General features: G+C 37.5%; 1 long non-coding RNA gene across 1 annotated transcript in view; it reads right to left on the reverse strand.

Moving 5' to 3' along the window:
• LOC130542657 (uncharacterized) overlaps positions 1-23,904 on the reverse strand; it is a 34,769-nt gene that overhangs the window by 5,319 nt on the left and 5,546 nt on the right. The window contains exon 2 of the long non-coding RNA XR_008957364.1: positions 77-255. This is a non-coding gene — a long non-coding RNA (uncharacterized LOC130542657). The remainder of the gene's footprint in view (positions 1-76; positions 256-23,904) is intronic.

Consider the following 23,904-nt stretch of genomic DNA (forward strand, 5'->3'; position numbering starts at 1 on the left):
CCTTGTTTGTTTTGCTTTGTTATTTTAAAATTTGTGTGTTTAAATTTTGCTTAAACTGGAACTAATTGTCACCTACCTCTTGGGAGTCTAATGTCTTTGAAAAATGGTTTAACGTTCTAAAACTGATGTGAGTCCAAACGTTGAAGTTTGAAGTAGGAGTGAGCAGTGAGGTAGAACAGCATCCCGTCTCTCTTTTGGAGGACTTGGACTTCACTCCACTCCTTTCGAGTAGGAAAAAACAGATCTGTCTTTTCTCTGTTTGGATAAGGAAGGGAGAGGGCTTAAAGAAGAGAAACATTTTCAATACCAGCTGTTCCCTAACTCAAGTCCTGCATAAATTTATTCTTTCTTGAGCTGGAGATACTAGGACAAAACCCTAAAAAGACTGGAAAATAGAAAGTGAATCAATAAAGCCAATTTTATTATTCTAAGTGACAATTTTTTTTTAGAGGACAAAAGGGCTAAGGGACAAATTAACCATGGTTCAATCCAGAACCAGTGATAAGAACACAGGCACCTAGGGGCGCTGGGGGTGTGGGGCTCAGTCGGTTAAGCGGCTGACTCCTGATTTCGGCTCAGGTCATGATCTCACGGTTGTGAGATCGAGCTCCGCATGGAGCTCCATTCTCGGTATGGAGCCTGCTTAAGATTCTCTCTCTCCTTCTCCTTCTGCCCCTCCCCCACCCTCCTCTCTGAAAACAAAAAACCAAGAGCATAGGCATCTACAAAAAGCTCTGGGCTGTACTGCAGGGGGAGGCACCCCTGTGTGATAAACGGCATTTGCTAACTCTTTTTACAAAAGTCTCTAACATATTTAAGCAATCATTGCCAAATAAGTGAATCAAATAATGCCATCTCAAGACTAAGCAACGAGCTCTCTTATTTTTGGAAGCGTGGTTTTACTGTTAGCCTTAAAACTGTCTTAATATCAGGGTCTTCACTTCAAAACAATACCCAAACTTAATATTTAAAGATTCTCCACCAAATTTAAGGTCTCATTAGAAAGATTTAACTCATAAACATATCACAACATTGATGAAGTAAGTTTGGGATGTGTGCACGTAGGGTCAGCAAAACAACGATTTCAGTCTAAAAGTTTAACTCAGATGCAAATGAATCAGCCGGTTAAACAGGAATTGTAAAATAGTGCTTCATTATGTCTGCATATTTTATTCATTTTGGCCATTGACCATGTGTCTGCTTCAAGCTAATATATGGGACCCCCAGGCAAGCTGAAATTCTATCTTCCCATGTTCCACCCATTCTTTTATGATAAAATATTTACTAGACAAACTTTTTTTTTTCTGTCTTATCCAGACACTTTCCTCACTGAAATGTCCCACTTTTTCAACGGCATCAATTTTTTGGATTTACTCAAACAAAACTTTTACTTTTTTTTCCTACACTCTACGGTGGATTCTGCCTTTTTCATCCCACCAAACCATGCTCAACTGCTGTGTGAAAGGTCATGGGTTTTAGAGTTCAACAGAGCTGGGTACAAGCCCCGTTTCTATTGCTTGCTGGTCCATGCTCTTTTAAACTTAATATCATAAGCATCTGTTTCCTGGTCTAAACAGTGCAACAGTTTTGTAGGGGTCGTGTAAGAATTAGTGATACCGTATAAAGATAGTGGTCCCCTGACGGAAGCTCTTAAAATAAAGAGCCAAGGGAAGGCAGAATGAAGATGGAGTGACATGTCATTCTTGTCCCTTCCAAATAGAGTTTGTGCGTGCTAGACCTCAAGAATGTGAAAGCAGGCGATGGTTCACAAGAGAGCAGTGAGTCTTCTCTGAGAAAGGAGTCCTTGGCCATGGCTTCACTTCCCTAGTGACTAACTCATCTGGGCAAGGGAAGCGAGGCCTGAAATGTTCGGATTGCTGTGAGGGGAAGTCAGCCCGACAGGCTGAGCTGCCTTTCTTGTCCTTGGCATTGTAACAGTGCACGGTCTTCTGTTGTTCCTGGAACCACTCAAGCATATAATGAATGGAGTACCAGTGATTGGAAACGGTCGGCCCTAGATGATATTTCCGCAAGTTGTTTTCCTTCTACAACTTGGTAATGGATTTTTCTAACTTTAACAGGATGGTTGAAGTGTCTCATGATTTTATATGCTGTTGCCCTCTCTGGAGCCAGCTCTGTCCAGTTATCATGTCATTTTTTTTTAACACCAAAAATCAACTTCTCTCCAAAATCTGAATTGTTTTCTTTGGAAGGTTACATGACTCTAAGCAAACAAACAAACTGAAGAACCATTCTGGTTTTTCTGAAGAAATTTGAACTCTTTCTCTCTCTCTTTTGTTTAATGAGTTAAGTTTTGGGATCTGTAGATTAGGGTCACTGAATTCTGCAGAGGTCAGGGGAGAGTAAGGAATGCTTGACAGTCTCTGTGCAGGAGGGAAATGGAGCTCTGGGAGGCTGACCCATTTCTGTGTACCAACACCTGGTAGGCCAGTTGCAGGGTAAGGCAGAGGTCCAGGTTGTGAATGTGAAGTAATGAAGCACTGGGAAGACGGGCTAGCCAGACATGCCCGGGTTAAAGTCGCAGCCCGACTACTAGCTAGATGGATGAACTCCCACGAAATTCTTAAAATTAATAAACTTCAATTTTCACGTCTTTGTAGCATTGTGAGGATTAGCGTGTCGTGCTTACTGAGTGCTTATTATATGTTGGCCACTATTCCAAGCATTTTCCTTGTAACATTCCAATTAATTTTCACAACAATCCTTTGAGGTATGAAGCAAATACTATTATCTGGATTACAAAGATGAGGAGACTAAGAGAAAGGACACCTGGCTGAAGGTAACAAAGTTAGTGATGACAAAGTTAGAATTTTCACATAGGCCGTTTGACCTGAAAGTTCCTATTCTTAACTATTAGGATATAATTAGGTCACTTAACATATTGCCTGGCATATAATTAGCATTTAATAAATGGGAGAATGCAACCTATATGTATATATTATTTATATATTTCAGTATATGTCATTTATATTCAAAGTTTGGTTTTGGAAGTTTGAACAACAATCAGTAAACTTGGCTGAAAAACATTGACTCAGATTTGAAAATTTCTTGTTGGAGCTTTCGAGTTGGCATACTGGTCACTGGTCACTGATTTGGGAAGATCTACTCCCCCTTCAGTATAAATTCAGAGATGACACCAATGCTCTAGATTTGGTTCCAACATTGAATCAGGGTCTTTTCCCCTCTGTTCCTAAGGACATGGTTTTCTTTTATAGAGAGGGAAAATGAAATAAACTTATTTTTCATTTTCATTCTTATTCTGTCATCTTTAGCTTTGCTATAAATTGATAGGATCTTATGATTCTTTTTTCTTCATATATTTTGATTCATGTTTTTCCAGTCCATCAGTCGACTTTTCAGCAGTTGAGTTCCTGTGCCCTAGATGACACGAGGGCACAATTCTAATTCAATATGCTCCACAGTAGGAGACAGAGTCCTCTCCTCCATTACACTTGACATAAACCAATACATGCCTTAATCATTTCATGAAAAGTCCCTGCGCAGTCCACTTTGAATGTCAAACTGTAAAATTAACCGTAAGCTCATCTTCATGTCTTCTTTCTAGAAACCCCATGCTGCTTATTCCTCATGTCCAGCCAGTTGTGTAAAGAAAAATGTATTTGAGAGCTTCAATACGGAATTTAAAGGATTGAATCAACTGGCTTTATTTTCAGATTTCAATTCAAGACAATTACATTTTTTTTTTCTTTTGAACACCTTAAAATGTTCTTTGACTTTCAACATTATCTTCTAACACGCACATCTTCCTCTAACCTTCCGCTGTTCCTCTTTCTAGATCCTACGTTGTTTCCCCAGCCTCGCGATTGTCCTTCTACTGTCACACATCCGGGACATGTCCTCACCGCTGGTCTCTCATCAATCTATCTTCCAATTAACTGTCTCCAAAAATATTTCTGCTGATGAACTTCACCCTGTGATAATTCTTTGTATCATAAATATAGAATAAGTTTTCAAGGAGTTATTGATCATACACAGATAGATGGTTTGTGAATTCTTGGCCAAGCATATATGTAGATATTGATGACATGACATCACACAAGTGTGTGAGCATGGTGTACTGTCAAGTCCTGCCATTGCTACTCAGCTTGGATTCTGCTCTTACGTAGGCTGAAAAGTTGCTTTACAAACATCTGTACACGTTTCATATGTGTTTGTTTAATTTCTTATGTTACCTTGTTTTGAGGAAGGAAATTTGAGTTTTAATTTTTTTCCATTTAATTCTGTCATCTGGCCTCTTCTACAGTTCCTACTTAACTGTTTTCTGAAATAATAAAAACATGTCAACAGTTCTTTATTCTTAAGTAAAATTTCTTATCATCCCCTGTAATTTAAATTTTTAAAAATCTGATTTTTATTTTGCTTTTTCTACTATATATAATCCTTAATTAATACCTGCATTATAACCTATTTCAGGATCATATTTTTTTAATAACTGTGGGTTTTTTTTGTAAGTGCTTCATAAACCAACTAACTAATCAACCAACAAACAAATAAGTAAATAAAGATAAATAAATAGACCCACTAAAAAGGGCGAGGGTGAGGAAAAGCCAATACCATTTTGGTATTCTTGAATGAGTTCACATGAGAAATTTAGATCCATGCAGTACATAAACTGAGTTTAGCAACCAAAGCCTGACATTCTGGCAATTTCTCCAGACTTGTAAAAGCTGTTAGTTTTGACTAACGGAATGAAATTTGCATTGATTACCTAAACAGACCGACATTCATTTGCGTGAACATGATAAATCTACAGCAAGCACACGAGCCAAATAGCATGTTCATTGGAAAATAGTTTCTGTGTGAAATTAATAAGTTCTTCTCCTCTCTTGAACATGGGCAATAGGAACTTTTGGTTTTGCTTAAGTATTATCTATTCCAGCTATTCCATTGTTTACTTTTCTTAATGGAATAATAACACTATGGCACAAATGCATTCTTTCCATGTGAGATAATTACATAAATTAAGTTAGTCCAATACTTACACCTAGCTTGAGTTCAAAACAGTTTTTTAAATGTTTTGATTATAAGCAAGTAAATGAGCATATGTCCAATTACATTTTGGGTGCAATAGCTTTAGCCACCACATTTTGGCATTTTATTTTATTAGCTAAAAATTCACATATGGTTTCCATGTCTCCAAGCTGTCTTTAAGGGTACAAGAGTTGTATAACCTAACATTGTTTTCTTCCCTTCTTCCTCCCCAGCCCCCCGTTATTTCTCACATATGCTCCCTCACTGAGGTACCTCTTTTCGTTTTAAGGATTATATGTGCAAATTGTGAAAACCTAAAAGTTTGCTGGTGCTTTGAAAAAATGATGAAAGAAATGCTTCCAACCCTAAAATTTTTACCTACTAAAAGAATCTGAAATGAATGCCACAATGTTTACTATAGAAACAGCAGCCTTAGTATACAAATATATAAGGCTTACAATGAGCATTATTTAGCTGTTTCCTTCTTATGAGCTTACTACAGTCCCTTCCCTCTTCGGAACCCTCCCCAGGGGTGTTGGAATGAGGAAGGAGGAAGCTAAGTGAACATCTTAAAGACGGAAATGTGTAAGACACAGCCATGCTAGTGAAGGACACGGGATAAGGGAGCACAAAGAAATATATTCAGCCCCTTGTGGTTTCAACATTCCTCCCCATGTATCTGTGTTGCTGATACAGTTAATGGTTTGGAAAACTGCAAGACTTGCATATTTTGGCCAAGAGTTAAAGACAACCTTTCTAAACAACTGACTAAAATTTGGTTACTTTTTAAGGCTGTTACTCTAGCATTTCAAGAGCCTTGGGGTAAATCAAATTTCTTTCTTTCAGTTGCCTTGCTTATGTATTAGAAATGCTATTTCCAATTTCTGAAGAAAGTGGGAATTTTGAGTATATTGTTGATTTACAAAGATTTCTGAAACCTCATATGCTTGTAGAATTAAATCAATATTAGACACTCTTCAAGTTCAATATATATTTAATTAAAAAAGAAAAACAGTAAGATCCTGAAATAGTCAACTATGTTAAATATTGAACTAGGCACACTGTAACAGTAGATCAGACCCCTGGTCTTCAAAGGTTTAACTTTAAAAGTTTCCACTATTTGCAGGCAACCTTAAAGAAAAAAACATGGAATGTTTCATCTTCCCTCCCACCCTGAAAGGAACAGATTTGATGGGTGTAGTGTGCAGCTGAGATGACAAAAGGGTTTGAGCTTCACTGGTCACCCAGTACCTACTTGTCCAGCTGATTTTCTTCTCTCATATTTATGGGTAAAAGTGTCTTTTCAGGTGATAGAAAATCTTTGTTTCTTTTGTGGGAAATAGCAAAAGAAAGCCAACTGTTTAATAAATGGCTTTAATCTTTTATTTATTAGTTTTTTAAAGATTTTATTTATATTTGACAGAGAGTGAGAGAGCACAAGCAGCGGGAGAGGCAGAGGGAAAGGGAGAAGCAGGCTCGCCACTGAGCAGGGAGCCCGATGCAATGTGGGATTCGATCCCAGGGCCCTGAAACCATGACCTGAGCTAAAGGCAGATGCTTAACTGACTGAGCCACCCAGGCGCCCCTCTTTATAAAATTATTAACAATCTGAAGGATTTTTTTTTCAATCACAATCTATTGCATTTGACTTGTGGGACATATTCCAATAATGGTATTTAGAATTTGGGCCTAACAAATTCTATATTTTGAGGTATCCTTATATTTTGGAAAGTCAGTTTTCCAACAAATTTCCAATGAAAGTTAGGGTGTTACATATTAGTAGTTAAATCAGAAACTTCGATTCCCTTTTAATCTGGCAGAAATGTGTTTAAGACTGATTATTCAATTGCAGTGCCCAGAACCCAACATTAATAGTACTCAACATAGAAGATATATCCACTTTACAGAAGCCTAGTGAATTAACTGCTTTTATATCACGTGATATAAAACTCATAGAAACTAGAATGCTGTCAGATTGTGGTTAAGACATGAGGTAGACTATTGCTCCCTATGACAGCTCTCCCATTATTGTACTATTTCTAAGCTGGCCAATCTTTATATCATCATTCCTTTTCGTGCTCTTTAGAGAGAAAATACACAACCTCATAGGAATGTTCTCAGGAATGGTGATTATTATAATAATGATAGAAATAGAAATGGTAGACACCATTTATGAAACACCTGCCTGCTTGGTACTATGCTAAATGCACCACATACGTTATCTAGTTTCATGTTCCGACAATAACCTTATCCCCATGTTGTACATGAGAAAACAGAAGCTTAGAGAAACTGCCACTAATTTCCTCGGAGCCATACTACCCACAAAACTGAAGTTTTAGCCCCAATCCTTCTGTCCGTGAAGGGGTTAATAGATTTTTGTAATGGCGCAAATTATATGGTAGTACTACACTTGTAATATGAAAGCACCTGATTAAGAAATGATGTGAATTTGACATTTTGAAGAATTTTATTGAAAAGCACTTTAAAAAGAGGTACCATTTTTCATTAAAATATTTTTGTAATAAATAATATGTATCTGAAGTACAAAATTCAAAAGTTATAAAAGATTATACAGTAAAGAGGAAATCTTTACTCTTACCTATAATTTTCAATTTTCCTCCTAAGAGGAAGCTAAAACCCCCGTTTCTCATCTCTCCTTGTGCACATCCACTGCGTACATCAGTGTGCACAAATGCGTGTGCATGCCCGCCTGGACACGCGCACACACACATTTCCTTACCCAGTCCCCGACAGTCTCTTCTTCCTTATAATGGAAGCTCATTCTCTTCCGGGTAAATATGTGCTCAGCTAAAATACAATATTTCCAAGATGCCTTGTGATTTGAGCGGCTATTCAATAGAGTTCTGGCCAGTGAAGGGGAAGCAGACGCTGATAAGGCTTCGGGCAATGTTCTTTAGAAGGGTGCAGAATGTACAGTTCCACTTCTCTCTGCCTGAAATGTCACTAAGATGTAAGGAAGGGGACAGCCATCCACAATAAGTAAGTGGTAAGCCATTCACTGATAAGTAACGAAAGGAAGAAGCAGCCTGGATGTTTGCCGGCATAAATGGTTTCAGTGTGGTAGCGGCAGAGGGCTTTTGTGTGAGAAAATAGAAATCCTAATTTATACTGCATCCTTTTAACAGCAGCATAATATTCTACTTTGTGGATACAGTATAATTAATGTCTTGCCTCCCACTAAAGCCCAGTTAGATTGTTTTAAGCTCGCATGAAAGGCAGCTCCGCAGTAACTGGTGAAGTTGTGTCATTCTGCGCATGAACACACAGATCTGTGCGATAAATTCTCCGAAGCAGAATTGCTTGGTTAAAGGGCTGCACACGTCTAATAAGTTCGGGTATTGTCAAATTGCTTGCCATAGAAATTGTTCCAGTTTATTGACATTGATTCATGAAAAAGCAGGTTTCTCTACATTCTTATTAATGTGATAGATTAATATGAGATTTTGTTTTCCAAACTGAAAAGCTAAAGGAAGATCCCTATATAGTTTTAACTTAAATTTCTGTCATTGTAAATAAGGTTGGAAATCTTTTTACTTATTGAATAGCCATTTATTTCCCCTTACCCACAGTCTCTGACTTTCTTTGCCCCACTTTCATTGCATTCATTTTTACCTAATTATTCAAAGGAATACTCATATGTGAGAAAAATGATTCTTTTATTTATTTATTTTTAAAGATTTATTTATTTATTTGAGAGAGAGAGAGCACATGAACGTATGGAGGGGCAGAGGGAGAGGGAGAGAAGCAGACTCCCCCCTGAGCACAAACACCCCCCTCACCGCCCCCCGCCACGCCCCACCCTGCCCCACCACGAGGCTCTCCAGGGCTGGATCTCACCACTCTGACACTCTGAGACCGTGATCTGAGCCGAAATCAAGAGTCCCATGTTCAACCGCTGAGCCACCCAGGTGCCCTACATTTCCTTTATTTTTACATAATTTATAGATTCCTGCTTTTTAATCTGTATTTTACCTCTTAATTTTTTATTTGATCTATGCAGATTCTTTTCCATTTATGCAGTTGAATTTGTCTTTTTTTTAAATGGCTTCTAGATTCACATCTGACTTGAAAAGGCCTTCTCCACTCAGATTATAAAAACATTTTCCTATGGATTTAAGTGTTTGATCCATTCTGGAATCCATTTTGATGTAGCATGTGAGGTAGGGATTCAGCTTCATTTTCTGCTAGGTGTTTAATCAATTGTTCCAACATAGTTATTGAATAAACACTTTCTCCTTACTAATTTATAATGCCACCTTTATATACCAAATGCATATCCATATCTGAGTCTATTTTTGGCCTTTTAGGTCTGTTCCATTAATCAATCTGTCTAGTCATGCGCCAGCATCACACTGTTTTAATTATTACAGCATTATAATGTGGTCTAACATTGGGCGTGGTCTCTCATTATTTTCATTTTTCAGAATGGTTCCTCCCCCTCTTGCTTGTTTATTTTTCCACATGAACTTTAGAAACAGCCTGTCTGCTTCCAAAAAATATTCTTTTCTTATGAATTTAACATGAAAGATAGATGAATTAAAGACCAATCTTCGAGAGGCTGTATCTCACTATTCGAAAAGCATTATGCACATTTCCACTTATTTAAATCTTACTTTGTTTCCTCAGTAGCATCTTATGATCTTTTTCTTACAGATTTTAGGCATTTCCTGTTAATTTATTCTTCCATATGTCACTTCGGGTTTGCTATTATTATTATTGTAAAAGGAGTGTCCATTTTCTCTTTTAACATGCCACTGTAGCAGTCTAGCATGATTTCAGAATATTAACATTTCCTCAACAAGCTTAACAAATGCATTTATTGCTTGTGAAGTTGTTTTACTCGTTTTCCTAAATTTTTTTAAAGATTTTTTTTTAAAGATTTTATTTATTTATTTGACAGACAGCCAGTGAGAGAGGGAACAAAAGCAGGGGGAGTGGGAGAAGAAGAAGCAGGCTCCCAGTGGAGGAGCCCGATGTGGGGCTCGATCCCAGAACGTCGGGATCACGCCCTGAGCAGAAGGCAGACGCTTAACGACTGCGCCACCTAGGCGCCCCTCCCCCCCAAAGATTTATTTATTTATTTATTTATTTATTTATTTATTTGGCAGAGAGCACAAGCGAGGGGAGAGGCAGGCAGAGGGAGAAGGAGAAGCAGGCTCCCCACTGAGCAGAGAGACGGATGCGGGGTTAATCCCAGGATCCCAGGATCGTGACCTGAGTTGAAGGCGATGCTTAATGGAATGGGCCACCCAGGTGCCCCCATTTTCTTAAATTTTTTAAATAAACATATGATTAACAAATAATGATAATATTTTTCTTTTCCAATCTTTAAGCTTATTATTGCTTCTTTTTTTCCGATTGCAATGGCTTGAGTAGAAGTTCAAATTCAAATTAGGACTCTAATATAACTACAAAAATATTAATATACTCTTCCATTTTTTCCTTCCCCCCATCCCCAATGCTACTAAATTTACCCTGGCATAGCCTTCTTTTGCAAGATCTTAACAATCCCTAGCAGATGTATGTTTACTACTACTTTTTGGTGGAAAGCAAGGCAGTAGAGAAAGGTAAAAATGGTGATGAGTTGAAAAAATTTTGAAAAACAATGAAATTTGTAAATAAAGAAAATATTTACAAGCCTTAGCTAACAAATCCACCTTTTTAAATATACTCATAACAATAAAATTCAATGCAAAGAATAGCATTGCCCTGGAGTTTGGGGGGGGGGGATCCATTTGGAAAATTCCTCACCCTAATCAAAATAAATGTTTGCATTTAGATAGTGCCTTATAAATATGTTCAATATTTTTTTTTACTGGAATCAAATTTCAATTATTTAATATGGGATGTTTTACATCTAAGGAACTGGAAAGGTTAAGATGACTAGATAACTTTCTTAAATTAGTGGACTTTTGATAGAATGGTCAACTGTTTAAGCCTCTCCATTACTTGTTGTATTCCGTGTTTGATTTTCATGAGAAACAGACAAACAAACGGATAAAAGAAACATCACATCAGAAAAATAGATCATGTAAAATAATAAACTAGATGAGATCAAAGATGATAAAGTCAGTTTACTGAGATGAACAGTTTACCTATTTCAAATGTTGATCTCAAAACTAATTTCACAGCAAATTCTTTCCTTAAAAAAAAAAAAGAAAGAAACATGTCATGGCCAATAACTGCTGAAAAACTGTGGAGACTGGCACTTCCAAATGCTTGGCAGATTATTAAGCCAATTTTTATTGAGTCCACTCTAGTTGTTGGAGGGTCTGTGATTCCCAACTGTTTCACATCAGAGAATGAAAACAAGTAGGGCCTAGCCAAGACCACATTGGTGACTGCCAGCCCCTTTATATGCCAAACATGAAAGCAACAAGTCCAGATGCTTTGATCCTTGCATTTTTGGACTTAGCCCAAAGTTATAGAAAAAAGCACAACTCATGTTAGGACAACATACATTATAAGTAGAAATCAATCAATAGCACTGTGACCTTCAAACTCAGTAAATGTTTGGAGTTAGTTTCAGAGCATGTAATCTAAATTGGGGATTGGAAGTTGGAACTGGTCCTAAACTAACAAAAAAAATGTATATTTTTTAAAAAATAGAGATTAAAGGAAGCAACAGATGAAGTTTTAATTTATATGCGTGTGTGTGTGTGTGTGCGTGTGTGTGTGTGTGTGCGTGTGCGTGTGTGTGTACGTGTGTGTGTAGATGTATTATATACATATATGCTCATTGAGGAATGTATTCTATTTTAAAAGGCCCTAAATGGTAAGGAAAAGAAAGCCACCACCACAATGGAAACCTCTTTTCCTGCATATAATTAAAAGAGAAACTACACTGTGGCAGGAAAATATATTGGAAGGAAATTATGAGCTTTCTCCCAATTTAGGGTAAAAGAATAATGAGATAATTTAAGAGGTGAGTCACTTGGTTGCTAGGACACTGTCCTGACTTGCAGCAGAGCTCCAGCCTGCCAACTTATGAAACAATTGGCCCTGGTCTTGGCAGGGTTGTGGGTCTAAATTCCCCAACGCAGGTATATTGAACAACTGGCAATGGCAGGGCTGAGCTGAAGAGTTGATGGCCAATCTGAATTTGGGCACAAGTAAAAACTGTAGCCTCAACCCTAGTATTTTAAATCACTGCCTGTGGCCAGGGTAGTTACTTGAAAAAAATCTTCTGGGACAGAAGAAATAACAGTAAAAAATAGCTTCATTTAGAGGGGTGGGATCTGGCACCAAGAAATAATTAAAAGTAATTTTGCATCTTTTATTTTTTTAACTTTACAGTAATGATTTGATTGTATCGTCACACAAGTTCTGTCTAGACGACATTGTGTTAAAACCTCACCGTTTTGTATTGTAAAGCTTTAGAATTGTTCCTGGCACCAAACAGGCTGTTCTAGCACAAAAGCTAATTTACAGTAATGCTGATAACGTTCAAGAACCTATCATTAGGATTTCTTTCTCTTTTTCCACGTTTTTAAGTACACCCTTCCTTTGTCAGCAAAGTAAATTAGTGGTGGTGATAATACTTTGCAATCTCTACCAACATGTCAGAAAAGCAATGTACAGATGGTCTAACATTCTCAAAACCTTCCAGGAACTGGAGAAGCCAGTTCCTGGAAGATCTGGTCGCAGGCTGCAAAAACAACTTTTTTTTCTTTTCATGCAGTATGAACTTATTCAAAATACCTCAAAGCATCTCTAAGAGCTCTGGGTCAGGGAAGATGACCATGCCATTGGTTTGACTGTGTTATCCGGATGTGTTCTGGATGCCGACAAGTGCGGCCACGCTCAAGGCAGGCCTATTACAGTATCCAAATAAGGTAAGAGTAAGTTAAAACACAAGATCAGAAGGTGGTCTTTTTGTAAATGAGCCCATTTACCCAAGTCTGTGAACAGTCTGATACAAAACTTAGAAATATTGACAACACCATGGAATCCATCTTTTGTACTAAGAATTTCAGTGTTGCTGGTTATTTCTTACAATGATTAATTCTCATATGTTTATATATATGCATTCAACAATTACTGCTCGTGTCTTTATATATGTAATCCATCCTCTCAGAGGAATTTTTCTTTTACTGTGAAGCAAATATCAACTAGGTGTATTTCTAAATAGGTGTAGGAATGGTGAGTTGAAAAAAGCATACACCTATTCATTTATCCACTCATTCTTTGTTGAGCCCTTATAACTCATGAGTGACTTCATTGGAGGCTGAAGGGGGGTTAAAAAGTGGAAAGAGCATGCTACAGTAGAAGGGTCACTGGCTTTGAAGTAAGAATACTTAGTTATATCCTGGCTTCTTCATTTATCAAGGCTATGACCTTGAAGAAATCATTTATTCTCCCTGTACTTCAATTCCATCATTTTGAAAATTGAAATAAAGCCACTATTCTGCCCTACTCTGGTTTTGAGGATATGAAAGACAATATTAAATAGATGATAATCCTTTGTAAATTATAGGCATGAGGTCAACAAGGATATTATAGGGGGAGAATGTTTTTCCTACTCCAAAGGAGCTTCCCATCTATTTCTGGAAACAAGGTATCTTTACATGAAATGGTTTGGCACTAACTAAAGGAAGTTTTTTGATTAACCATGGGGGATGATTAACAAAAAGGTTACTCCTTTAAATAGTTGATTTTCAACAGACTGGGCTAGGAAGCAGAGGCTTTGAGATTTGAGATTTGAGACGACCCCGAAGGATGGGTACAATTGCACTGAGCCAAGAAAAAGAGAAAATACATGTAGTTAGGGAGTTCTGTGACCCATGATATCAAAGTACAAACATGCAGAAAATACTCATTCAGCTGATCATTTATTCACTCAAAAACATTTGTTTAGTGTGAAGGGAACAGTTTGGCTGAAATTCGTTGGAGAAGGTCAGAGACAAAATGTAGAGCTTCTGCTCCTTTTTGATACGTTATAAATAATTGTAAAAGCTGAGGCAACTGTGTCCTATTAGAGATGGGACAAGTAAAAGATGTATATCTGAGAGGAGGGAATATAAGACAGGCTAACAGGAAATTTCTGTTCCAATTTCTCTAGTCCTAGCTTGCCAAGTGGGGAAGTGACACTCAGGCCAAAATATAGTGATATATTTTTGGAACAACTCCTGGCTTAGTCCTGGGTTGGAATAACCACGGAGGGGTATTTTGGATAGTGTATCTGGTCTACTTTGTGTTGGCACCTCTGATGTTGTTCTGAAACTAGGTGAGCCGCTCTGTCTTGTCAGAATGCAAGCAACTCTGGATGTCAGGCAGATGGCCAGGAACACCAAGAAGCCCTGATGGAGGGTCAGAGGTGGAGGAGGGAAAAAGGAGAGCATTCACGGCCATTTCCAGCTGAAGCATGAACAAGAAGTGCTGCTAATATAGGCCCTAGGTCTACAGTCCAACAAAGAGTCTAAATGAAGGACAGTGGGTTGCACCCAGTGACTGGGTTGTCCATGAACTTCCTGAATGGGTTGATTGAAGTGACAAGAAGTGACAGGGACAAAGAAGACATGTAATGTAAATAAAACAAAACAAAACAAAAAAACAAATGCAGCCTTGGAATGAAACTTATCTGGTGACCTGGAAGGATTTGTTTCCTCAACTCTGCCATGGTATCTCCTCTTTTTCTTCTTCCTTTCTCTGCCTTCACTTTCTCTCTCAAAATTCTTTTCTTCTTTTCTCCCTTACCTTCTTTTTTGATTTCTGTTCTTAGCAACCAATTCTATGATAGAGTTTCAAGGTCGGCATTGGATGTCACAACCTCTTGCAAATTACTGTAACAATTTTTTTTAATTGAACAAACTGAATATCTAGGAATTTCTATCGGGCATTTTAATAATCTGGTAATGGCGAGCTACTGTAGGTGAACCCTTAAAAAAAACAAGAAAGAAAGAGAAAGAATGAAGAAAGAGAAAGAAAAGAAAGAAAGAAAGAAAGAAAGAAAGAAAGAAAGAAAGAAAGAAAGAAAGAAAGAAAGAAAGGAAGAAAGAAAAATTGGGCAACACACAAACACGCATATACACACAAATATATCTTGCTATCTCTCTTTCTCTACTTATTTATAGATAGATAGATAGATAGATAGATAGATAGATAGGGTAGATAAATTTTTGTGTTTAGGAATTAGATAGCTATTTGTTAATAAGGATAACAAAATTCACAATTATTTCCAAGATGATAGAAGTACAAAAAAAAAAAAGTGCAGAGAAGTAAAAGGATGAGTCCAATGTCCTGGATGATTTTTTCTCACTGTATACTGATCACAAGAAGCTAAGAGATGGAAAGGTTGAATAGACTAGAAAGACTGGGTAGCAAAAATTAGAGTTTTGGCCTTACCAACAATGAGTCCTAGAAAAGACCTCTGGCTGTTAGTTGGGGCACCCCAGAGGACCACACTTTAGGTACAGTGGTAAATTGGAATTAGATTGGCTTTGGCATGACTACTCATCTAATAGTATTAAAATGACCTGTCCCTACCTTAGCCGCCTGCAAGATCCTATGACCAAAGATAAGGGGGGAAAAAAAGACAAGAGGAATAAACTTCAATAAAGTCCAGATATAGTAGTTATCAAGCACAAACTTTAAAATAACTATAATTAACATATTCAAAAAATTATGCAATAAGAGATTTCAGCATAGAATTGAAAACCAAAAATAATAAATTATAAATTCTAGAAGTGAAAAATAAAAAAATTGCAATTAAAAACACATTAGAGGAGGTTAGTATCTAATTTGAAACAGCTGAGATGAGGACTACTGAACTGGAAGACTGATCAGAAAAAGAAAATTATATCCAGACTAAAGCATGAAGAGAAAAAAGTATTAAAAACAAAAAAAGAGGGGTGCCTGGGTGGCTCAATCAGTTAAGCCTCTGACTCTTGATTTCAGCTTAGGTCATAATCTCAGGGTCCTGGGATCAAGCCCCATGTCAGGCTCTATGCTCAGCACAGAGTATGCTTGTCCTCTCGCCCCACCCTCTCTCTCTCAAATAAATAAATAAATAAATAAATAAAATCTTTACAAAACAACAACAACAACAAAACCCAGAAACAGAAAATGAAATAAAAGACATTCAAGACATGGTAGAAGGAGGAAATTACCATACTTGTAATTGGAGTCCTAGAAAGGAAGAAAAGAGAATTTTCTAAATCCTAACAAAAATGTCACTAAGTGGAGCACCTGGGTGGCTCAGTTGTTAAGTGTCTGCCTTCGCCTCAGGGCGTGATTCCAGGGTCCTGGGATCAAGCCACACATTGGGCTCCCTGCTCCGCTGGAGCTTTCTTCTTCCTCTCTCACTCCCCCTGTTCGTGCTCCCTCTCTCGCTGGCTGTCTCTCTCTGTCAAATAAATAAATAAAACCTCTAAAAAAAAATGTCACTAAGCAGAGTCAAAAGTACTATGAACTCTGAACACATTAAATATGGAAAAAACAACATGTAGGACCGTCACAGTGAAACTTCAAAACAAAACGAAGAGAATATCTTAAAGCAATCCAAAGAAAATAGACATACTCCCTACAAATTAGCAACAATAGCACTGATGGCCAATGATGAAGGCTGGAAGCCAAAGCAATAGTATTTTCTTTTCTTTTCTTTCTTTCTTTTTTTTTTTTAGATTTTATTTATTTATTTGACAGAGAGAGGCAGCAAGAGAGGGAACACAAGCAGGCGGAGGTGGGAGAGGGCTGAGCAGGGAGCCCAATGTGGGGCTCGATCCCAGAATGCTGGGATCACAACCTGAGCCAAAGGCAGACGCTTAACAACAGAGCCACCCAGGTGCCCCGCAATAGTATTTTCAAAGTGTAGTAACACTGTAACTATCAAAACTTGTGAAATGCAACAGCTAAAGCCACATTTCGAAGGAAATACATACCCTCGATTACATGTATTAGAAAAGAAGAAAGGTTGAAAAATTAATGTCTAGATGTCATCTCAAAAAGATTAATTTTAAAAAAAGAAAGAAAAGCCAAAGAAAAAAGAAATCATGATATAATAGCAGGAATTAATGAAATAGACACAAACATGCAACAGAGTTCAACAGAAGCAAAAATTATTTTTAAAAATAGTAATGAGTTAGTAATAATAAAGCAACACTGATCAGTCAGAGAGGGGGAGCATTAACTACCAATGTTGGGAATGAAAATGGTAAATCATACAATAATTAGTAATAAGAAGAATAAAAGAATATGTCAGTGGGCAAATGTCTAGAAAAGACTTCACACGAGAGGGTTCTAAATTACTACCTTGGCATTAAAGTACCCTCAAGAATAGATTTTAGATCAATACATTTTGTGGATCTAAAAGAAATTTCTTTCAGGACTATTCAGAACGCAATTCTAGTTATTTCTTGCCCTCCATATGGACAAGGACAGGCCATTCAGACATTCTTAACAGTTGTTGTACAGAATTATCCCTTCTAGTTTGTTCTGAAATGATGTATGGGGAGTTTGTAGAGAGTGACATCATAGATTGACAGAATAAATGAATTTTGGGTTGGATGATGACACGGTGAAGGAGAGGACAAAAAAGAGGGGAGTAGAGGGTCCTATATCACCCCAACATTTCAAAGAATTGCTTAGCATATATGCCAGGTCTTTGCTGAAGTCCAGCAGGCCAAAGTGTTCCAGATTCCCTGGCGATGTGTCTGAATATATTTTCAAAGAATGAAAATTTGGTGTGCAATATATTCCTTCCTGTTTCTTCACAGTCTTCTCAATGTTCTTCCTTTTCTCTACTTCTTCCTCTCTTTGTATGAAAGGCTTTCCCACCCTCTATCTTCAGCCATGTCTCCTCACATTAAGCACAATTATTTTGCTATATCCTTCCTACAGTGACAATCAATCAGTCATCATGGATGACCCCCAAATCTCTGGAAGTTTGTCTTTATTGAACTCAAGACACAGATCAAATCATAACACTCTCTCCTCATCCCAGTGACAAAGGTCCTCAATCCATGACTCAAACAATTCTGCCACTCTACTTCAAGCTACCATTCCGATTTTCACTGACATTGCCCCCTCCATCCCCACCTTGCAACCCAAAAGCCCCACTTTCTTGTCACAATGGCATCTGTGCCGGTCTATGACCATTCTCTGTATGCTTCCGTTCACTCCCCCATCCTCCTCTCCCAGGAATGCCTTGGAATTTCCCCTGGCTTGACGTCTCACATTCTCACTCATCTTTCAAGGGCTAGGTCAGATTCCATCTTATCTGGGAACCTTTCTTACATTACTACCCTGTTCTTTCCTTTCTCTATAGTCCCACAATATTTTCACCCTTGTTAGATGACTGCTCACTCATACCATTTTTAATTTCTATAACTGAGTTATTTAAATCACTTTTTCTGCTAGATTATAAGGGTGGGGACCACTTTTTATTCACCACTGTTTTTCCTCAATTCTTGGACCATAGTTTATACAATGTGATTAATGGAATCTTTTTGACTTTTAAGTTTTTTCACTGAACATTTGCTCATTTTGCACATGCACATCCCTGTGCTTAATCTGCCCCCTCTTCTGGAAAAAAATCCTGCTTATTCCTTAATATCCAACTCTTGTATCATTTCCGTAATGAGTTGTCTCCATCACCACCACACAGAGTTAAGGTCATAATTCTATATATAAAACATACTCTTTTGTTAGAACATCTAAGAAGTATTTCTCACAAAGATGTGCTTTATTTGGCACTAAGTTTGTGATGAAAAATTGAATTGTATGTACATATGTTTAGTATCATCTTAAAGCATATTTTAAGGCACCTTTGACTACCTGCGATTTTTTGTGTATTAAATTAATTTTGACTAAATTTGGCCAGCAGACTGTGCAAGAAAAATACATATTCCTACTAGTATGAGGATCCTAGAATAGAGTTAGAGGGTGGAGGCAGTTTCCATAAAACTACAAGGTCAAAGGGAAGGTATAAGAGAACAGTGCCAGGAACCTCAATCAAAGGTTCAGCAAGATTGCTTTAGCTCAAGGTTAACTGTGTTTTGGGGGGAGCTCTGAGGGGGTATCACACTTCTAATCTGATCCATGTGGTTACGCCATGGGAACAGCACTCTACCAAAAAATTTAGAGAATATATGTAGAGTTCTCAAGAGATAAAACCCGACTTATTTAACCAAAGGCAGTATTCTTCAACCACAACGAATAATTCCCAACTCATTGAGCATTTTTGATCCAGGCACACATCCAACAGCTAGACGTGTGTTTTCAGCAACTGAACAGTGTGTGTTCTGTAGCAGGCAATTTTAGTATGATCTAGAATTTGTGCCGCTGTACTATCCTTTGATCTTGTCCTGGGCCACATTTCCAGATGGACAATGGTTTGAGATATTTGACTTAGTTGGCAGTTAAAAAAAAAAGAAAGAAAGAAAAAAAAAACAATTGTCACTTTTATTAGAAATACATTTTAAAAGATAAGTTAAATTGTTATATTTCATCCTCTACTGTTTTGTACAAAAACTAATAAACCTTGTTCAAAACACTGACAGAGCAAATAGGCATACAAAGAAAAATGCCGGCTTTTGCCATAAGAGAAGTCACAGTTGAATTGGGAGGACAGAAAATATGCATGAAACTATAAATAACAGTAGGAAAAACTGAAAACTAAATATGTAGTTTGTAAAACTTTTTCTCACAAGAGAAAAGATTTAGCAGATTGCTAGGCTGGGGAGCAGAGGTAATTATTCTCTGGACGAGTCGCACACATTCTGAGGGGGCAGCAACAATCAATATCAGACCAAGTATAAATCAGAGAAAGAATGCAATGTTCTTCCTTTAATTTTCTCAGATAACAGGACTCATGAAACTTTTCGGTTGCTGGGTCAGCTCAGACCCCGTATATACGTTCATGCTGCACGTATATAATTTGGGTTCTCATCTCTTCTGACAGTTCTCACATAAGTTATTCTTTTAACTGGTTGAGTTTAATTCTGCCAAGGTGATCCTATAGGCAGATTTCAATAAAAGAATTGGGCAAAGTACCAGCAGTTTTAGATTCTAAATTTTAATCTGGTGATAATTCTGCGTTAATAAATGAAGTTGAATTTCAATGGAGAAAGGTGAAATAGACTTCTTTATATTTATGGAAATAATTCTAGTTAGAAAGCATATTACTCAGTCTAAGTAGGTAATGACGTATGAATCATTTCAACATAAAATCGAAAATGTTGCTTTAAAACTGAAATGACTGAGTTTTTTTCCCCTATTATCTTAAGTTAGATCTTCAAAGCTAGATACATACCATAATACGTGTTCAACATGAGTGTTTTTGATTGGAGAAATATCTCTAACAGAAATAGTGTGTACCAAGAATTTTTTAAGAAAGGTCATCTCCTTTCTTAAATTGATGTTTAGTTTTTTCCATAGCTAGCAATTTGGGATAAATGTGAAACATTCATTTAATACTTTTTAACCACATTATCTGTGGACAGTTTCATTTATTCATAACTAAAAACCCAATAAATCATCCAGTGTTTACTGTGTGCACAGCTCTAGGCTCTGTTTTATGTGAGATTAGAAAAGTGCATTTCCACCTGGAAGAGACTATAATGCGATTGGGAAGACAATTGGCACACGGAAATGATAGCAACGTTGATGAGACCAAATAGAATCAAACTCTTCAGAGTACGGAAAAGACCTTACGTATGATTTTAAAAGGAGAGAGAGAGAATTTTTGAGGGAACCCCAGAAACTGAACAGAGTTTGGTAGATGAAGAATGTTACAAAGCGAAAGAGCAGCACTGGCTTCCACCCAGCGTGACTCTGGTCCGAGCAGAAGGTGCTCTGTGCCCCAGCAACTCCACGCACATGGCTTGCATGGCATCCCCAACAGCCCACACAGCTCCAATGGCTATGTCTCTACAACGTGTCTTTACAATGTGCCTTCTTCTATTATTTCCACAAGCCAGAAATGTATTCCTTTCAGGTTTACTTCAGACCTCTTCCTTCATGATTTCTGACTGATCCAGAATGAACTCTCGATCTCCACCTTCCTTAGCGCAGGATTATGTTTTATTCTACATTGAACCTTGGTGTCTGGGACTAAGGCCCTCTCTTTTCTCCAAGAGAGCATCTTTACCAAAAATGATTCTACTTTATATCTTTGACAGAGTCTAATAAGGGCTACATACTCAAGGATGTTACCAAATGAATGGATATGATATAAAGTAATCAATAATACATGTAATAAATTACATAGTTGCCATTATACCCCTAAGTGTTAGTTGCCCCTAAGTGATTGCTGACAAACCAGGTGAAATAGCGCTCCAGGTTTTTGAGCAGAAAAAAAATCTGCATGCAGATCACATATAAGAAAAAATACAACACAGTTTAGGGTGTTAGTGAAGAGACAGCCATGAGGTGATAAAGGCAGGACCAGGCTCTTGGCTCTGGTCATAGGGAACAAGATGGACATATATGATTCGGTAGATATAGGACAGGAAACAAGTAGGTAATGAACTAGATAATTTTCTAATTTTTAAGTTCCATAGAAGTTTGGATAATGTCTTGTGTGCTATTGTAGATGTCACAACATTAAGCAGCGATTTATAAGTGAAAGAGGACCACAGGAAAGAGGGTTGCTAAACTCCAATCCCAATCTGGGTATTCCCTCACTGTGTGATATTGAATAAATTACTTGACATCTCTGATTCTCAATTTCCTCAACCATACAATAGGGATAGTAATGTTGAATTCTTTGGACTGCTGTGAAGAACCAAAAGAAAGTATAAAAACATGCCTACTGCAGTGTCTGGTACTTTAACTGGTTAAAAGTAACTATCACTGAATGTCTGCTGAATTTATGAACAGAAGCATTAGAGTGAAGGTGGAAGGAAAAGAAAAAGAACACAGAGAAGGAATGAACAGGCCACTGGAAGAGAATGAGAATCGTTCAGGGTCGGTAGACTCAATGGAACACCTCGAGGTCCTTTGATTGCTTTAAATTGTGGCAGGAGATCATGCCGAAGAGACGAGCCTCTATGAAAAAGGGGCTGGAAGCAGCAGAGCTCATTGTTGTGATCACACAAAGCGTACCACAGAATGAACGGGACACATCTTTAGTATGAACAGTTCTTATTATGCTGTGTGATCAGTAGGTATAAATAGTGTGCAGTTAGGATAAATGACTGTAATTACCATTTGTGGTTGCATGGCTTAACCGAGCATTAGGTCGAGTTAGCTATGGAAAAAATGATGAACTCGGCAGAGGCCTTAGGCGGCTGTAGTCACCTGAATGACAAGAGCGTGGTCAAGAACAGCCATTGACGTGGCTTACCATTCACGAGAAGAGCATGTCTCTCACTCTTGTGCTTCTCCTTTGTTTTGAACTCCCAAACCTTAAGGAATGAGGGGCAAGGAGCTTATGGCATGAAACGCTTTCGATTCCCTCTAGATATAGGAGCCAACTCAAAAATCCCTAATATGTCAAGGACAATTTTGATAAAAGAAGATGCAGGCTAAGTATTTCTGTACTATGTAATTATGCCCCAGAACACTTACCGTCTGTACTGTACACCACCCTCCTCGTACCTGCACGGTTTGCACTGTGAAGGACAAACGCATGCCAGTCAAGCCAGCCTTCTCCCTGTATGTGTCTGGACTCTTATTCCCGGACCTGAGCAATTTAGACCCTACGTTATCAATCAGACTCACTACTCTTTCTGTTGGAACTAAACTCAGCCTCAAAATTCACCTCAATGTTTTGCTCCAGCCAGTCAACCACAAATGGATTGGAATTAGTTTCTAAGTTAAAACCCATTTGTCATCCTTGGTTCAGATATTTATCTGCCTCGAGGCAGGCGCCTGGAATACATGGTCTCTAAAATTCATGTCTAGTGCTATGAGCCTATAAAACTCTCAGTTCCAATAATCTAATTAGCAGAACAAGGTCATGATTATATAAGATGGAAACTCTTGAGTATTGAAGTCTTAAGGTAAATCAAGATTAAGGAAAGAGTTTCTTGAGTATTAAAGTCTTAAGGTAAATTAAGATTAAGGAAATTTATGTCTATGGTTGCGTGGATAAGTATATTTTGTTTTGGTGTCCTTTAGATCCTTCTAGTTGTACATACACATGTGCGTGTGTGTTTATAGAATTACTTCATATTTGAGTTTACCTATGTTCATAATTTTATCCTATATTTACTCCCCTAATCACTTTTTTATAGCCTTTATTCTAATTGTTGGGTGTTGCTGAACCAACTCATAATTTAGTCTGAAGTCTTCTAATCATTCCTTTTGGCATAACCTACCAGTCTGAAATATGATGATGCTAGGACACTTTTTAAACCCCTGGCACTTTGAATAATGACGGGCAGATTGCCTCGAAAGAGAGATACCTGGCTGTTTTCACCACACTGGATTTACTGCCAACGATTTGAGAAGAATAAATGTTTAAACATCAAGTATTCCAGAATGAAAAACTAGTTTATGATTTTTCTACACTTTTGTATGTTTTGCATTTTTTTAATTTCCTTCCTTTCCTCCAATGTCATCTCTCAAAGATTTCTGACCTTTATTCCACACAAAATTTTCAAAGCTGTAGGTGTGACTCTGTACTTAAATTCTTCTTGGATACTCTTCCTCCCTCCCACCCAAAACATCATGGATTAGTATCTTCATATTTCTTTCCCATTGTGTGCAATAGTTCCCGCCAAAATGAAGTTTAAACAAATAAACTACATTATGTGGCTATTTCCCATTTCTTCCATGGCACCAAAATAAACAGAGTAGAAGCTCTAATGAAATAACTAGAGTAGAAGGTAATCTTTGGATTCCATAGAAGACATATGCATAATTTCAAGATGTTAGCACTCTGTATTGAAGGTCCTTTAGTAATTAATTAAATCCACCTAAATCATA

Source organism: Ursus arctos, unplaced genomic scaffold (assembly GCF_023065955.2).
Source record: "Ursus arctos isolate Adak ecotype North America unplaced genomic scaffold, UrsArc2.0 scaffold_4, whole genome shotgun sequence".
Classification (NCBI taxonomy): Eukaryota; Metazoa; Chordata; class Mammalia; order Carnivora; family Ursidae; genus Ursus; species Ursus arctos.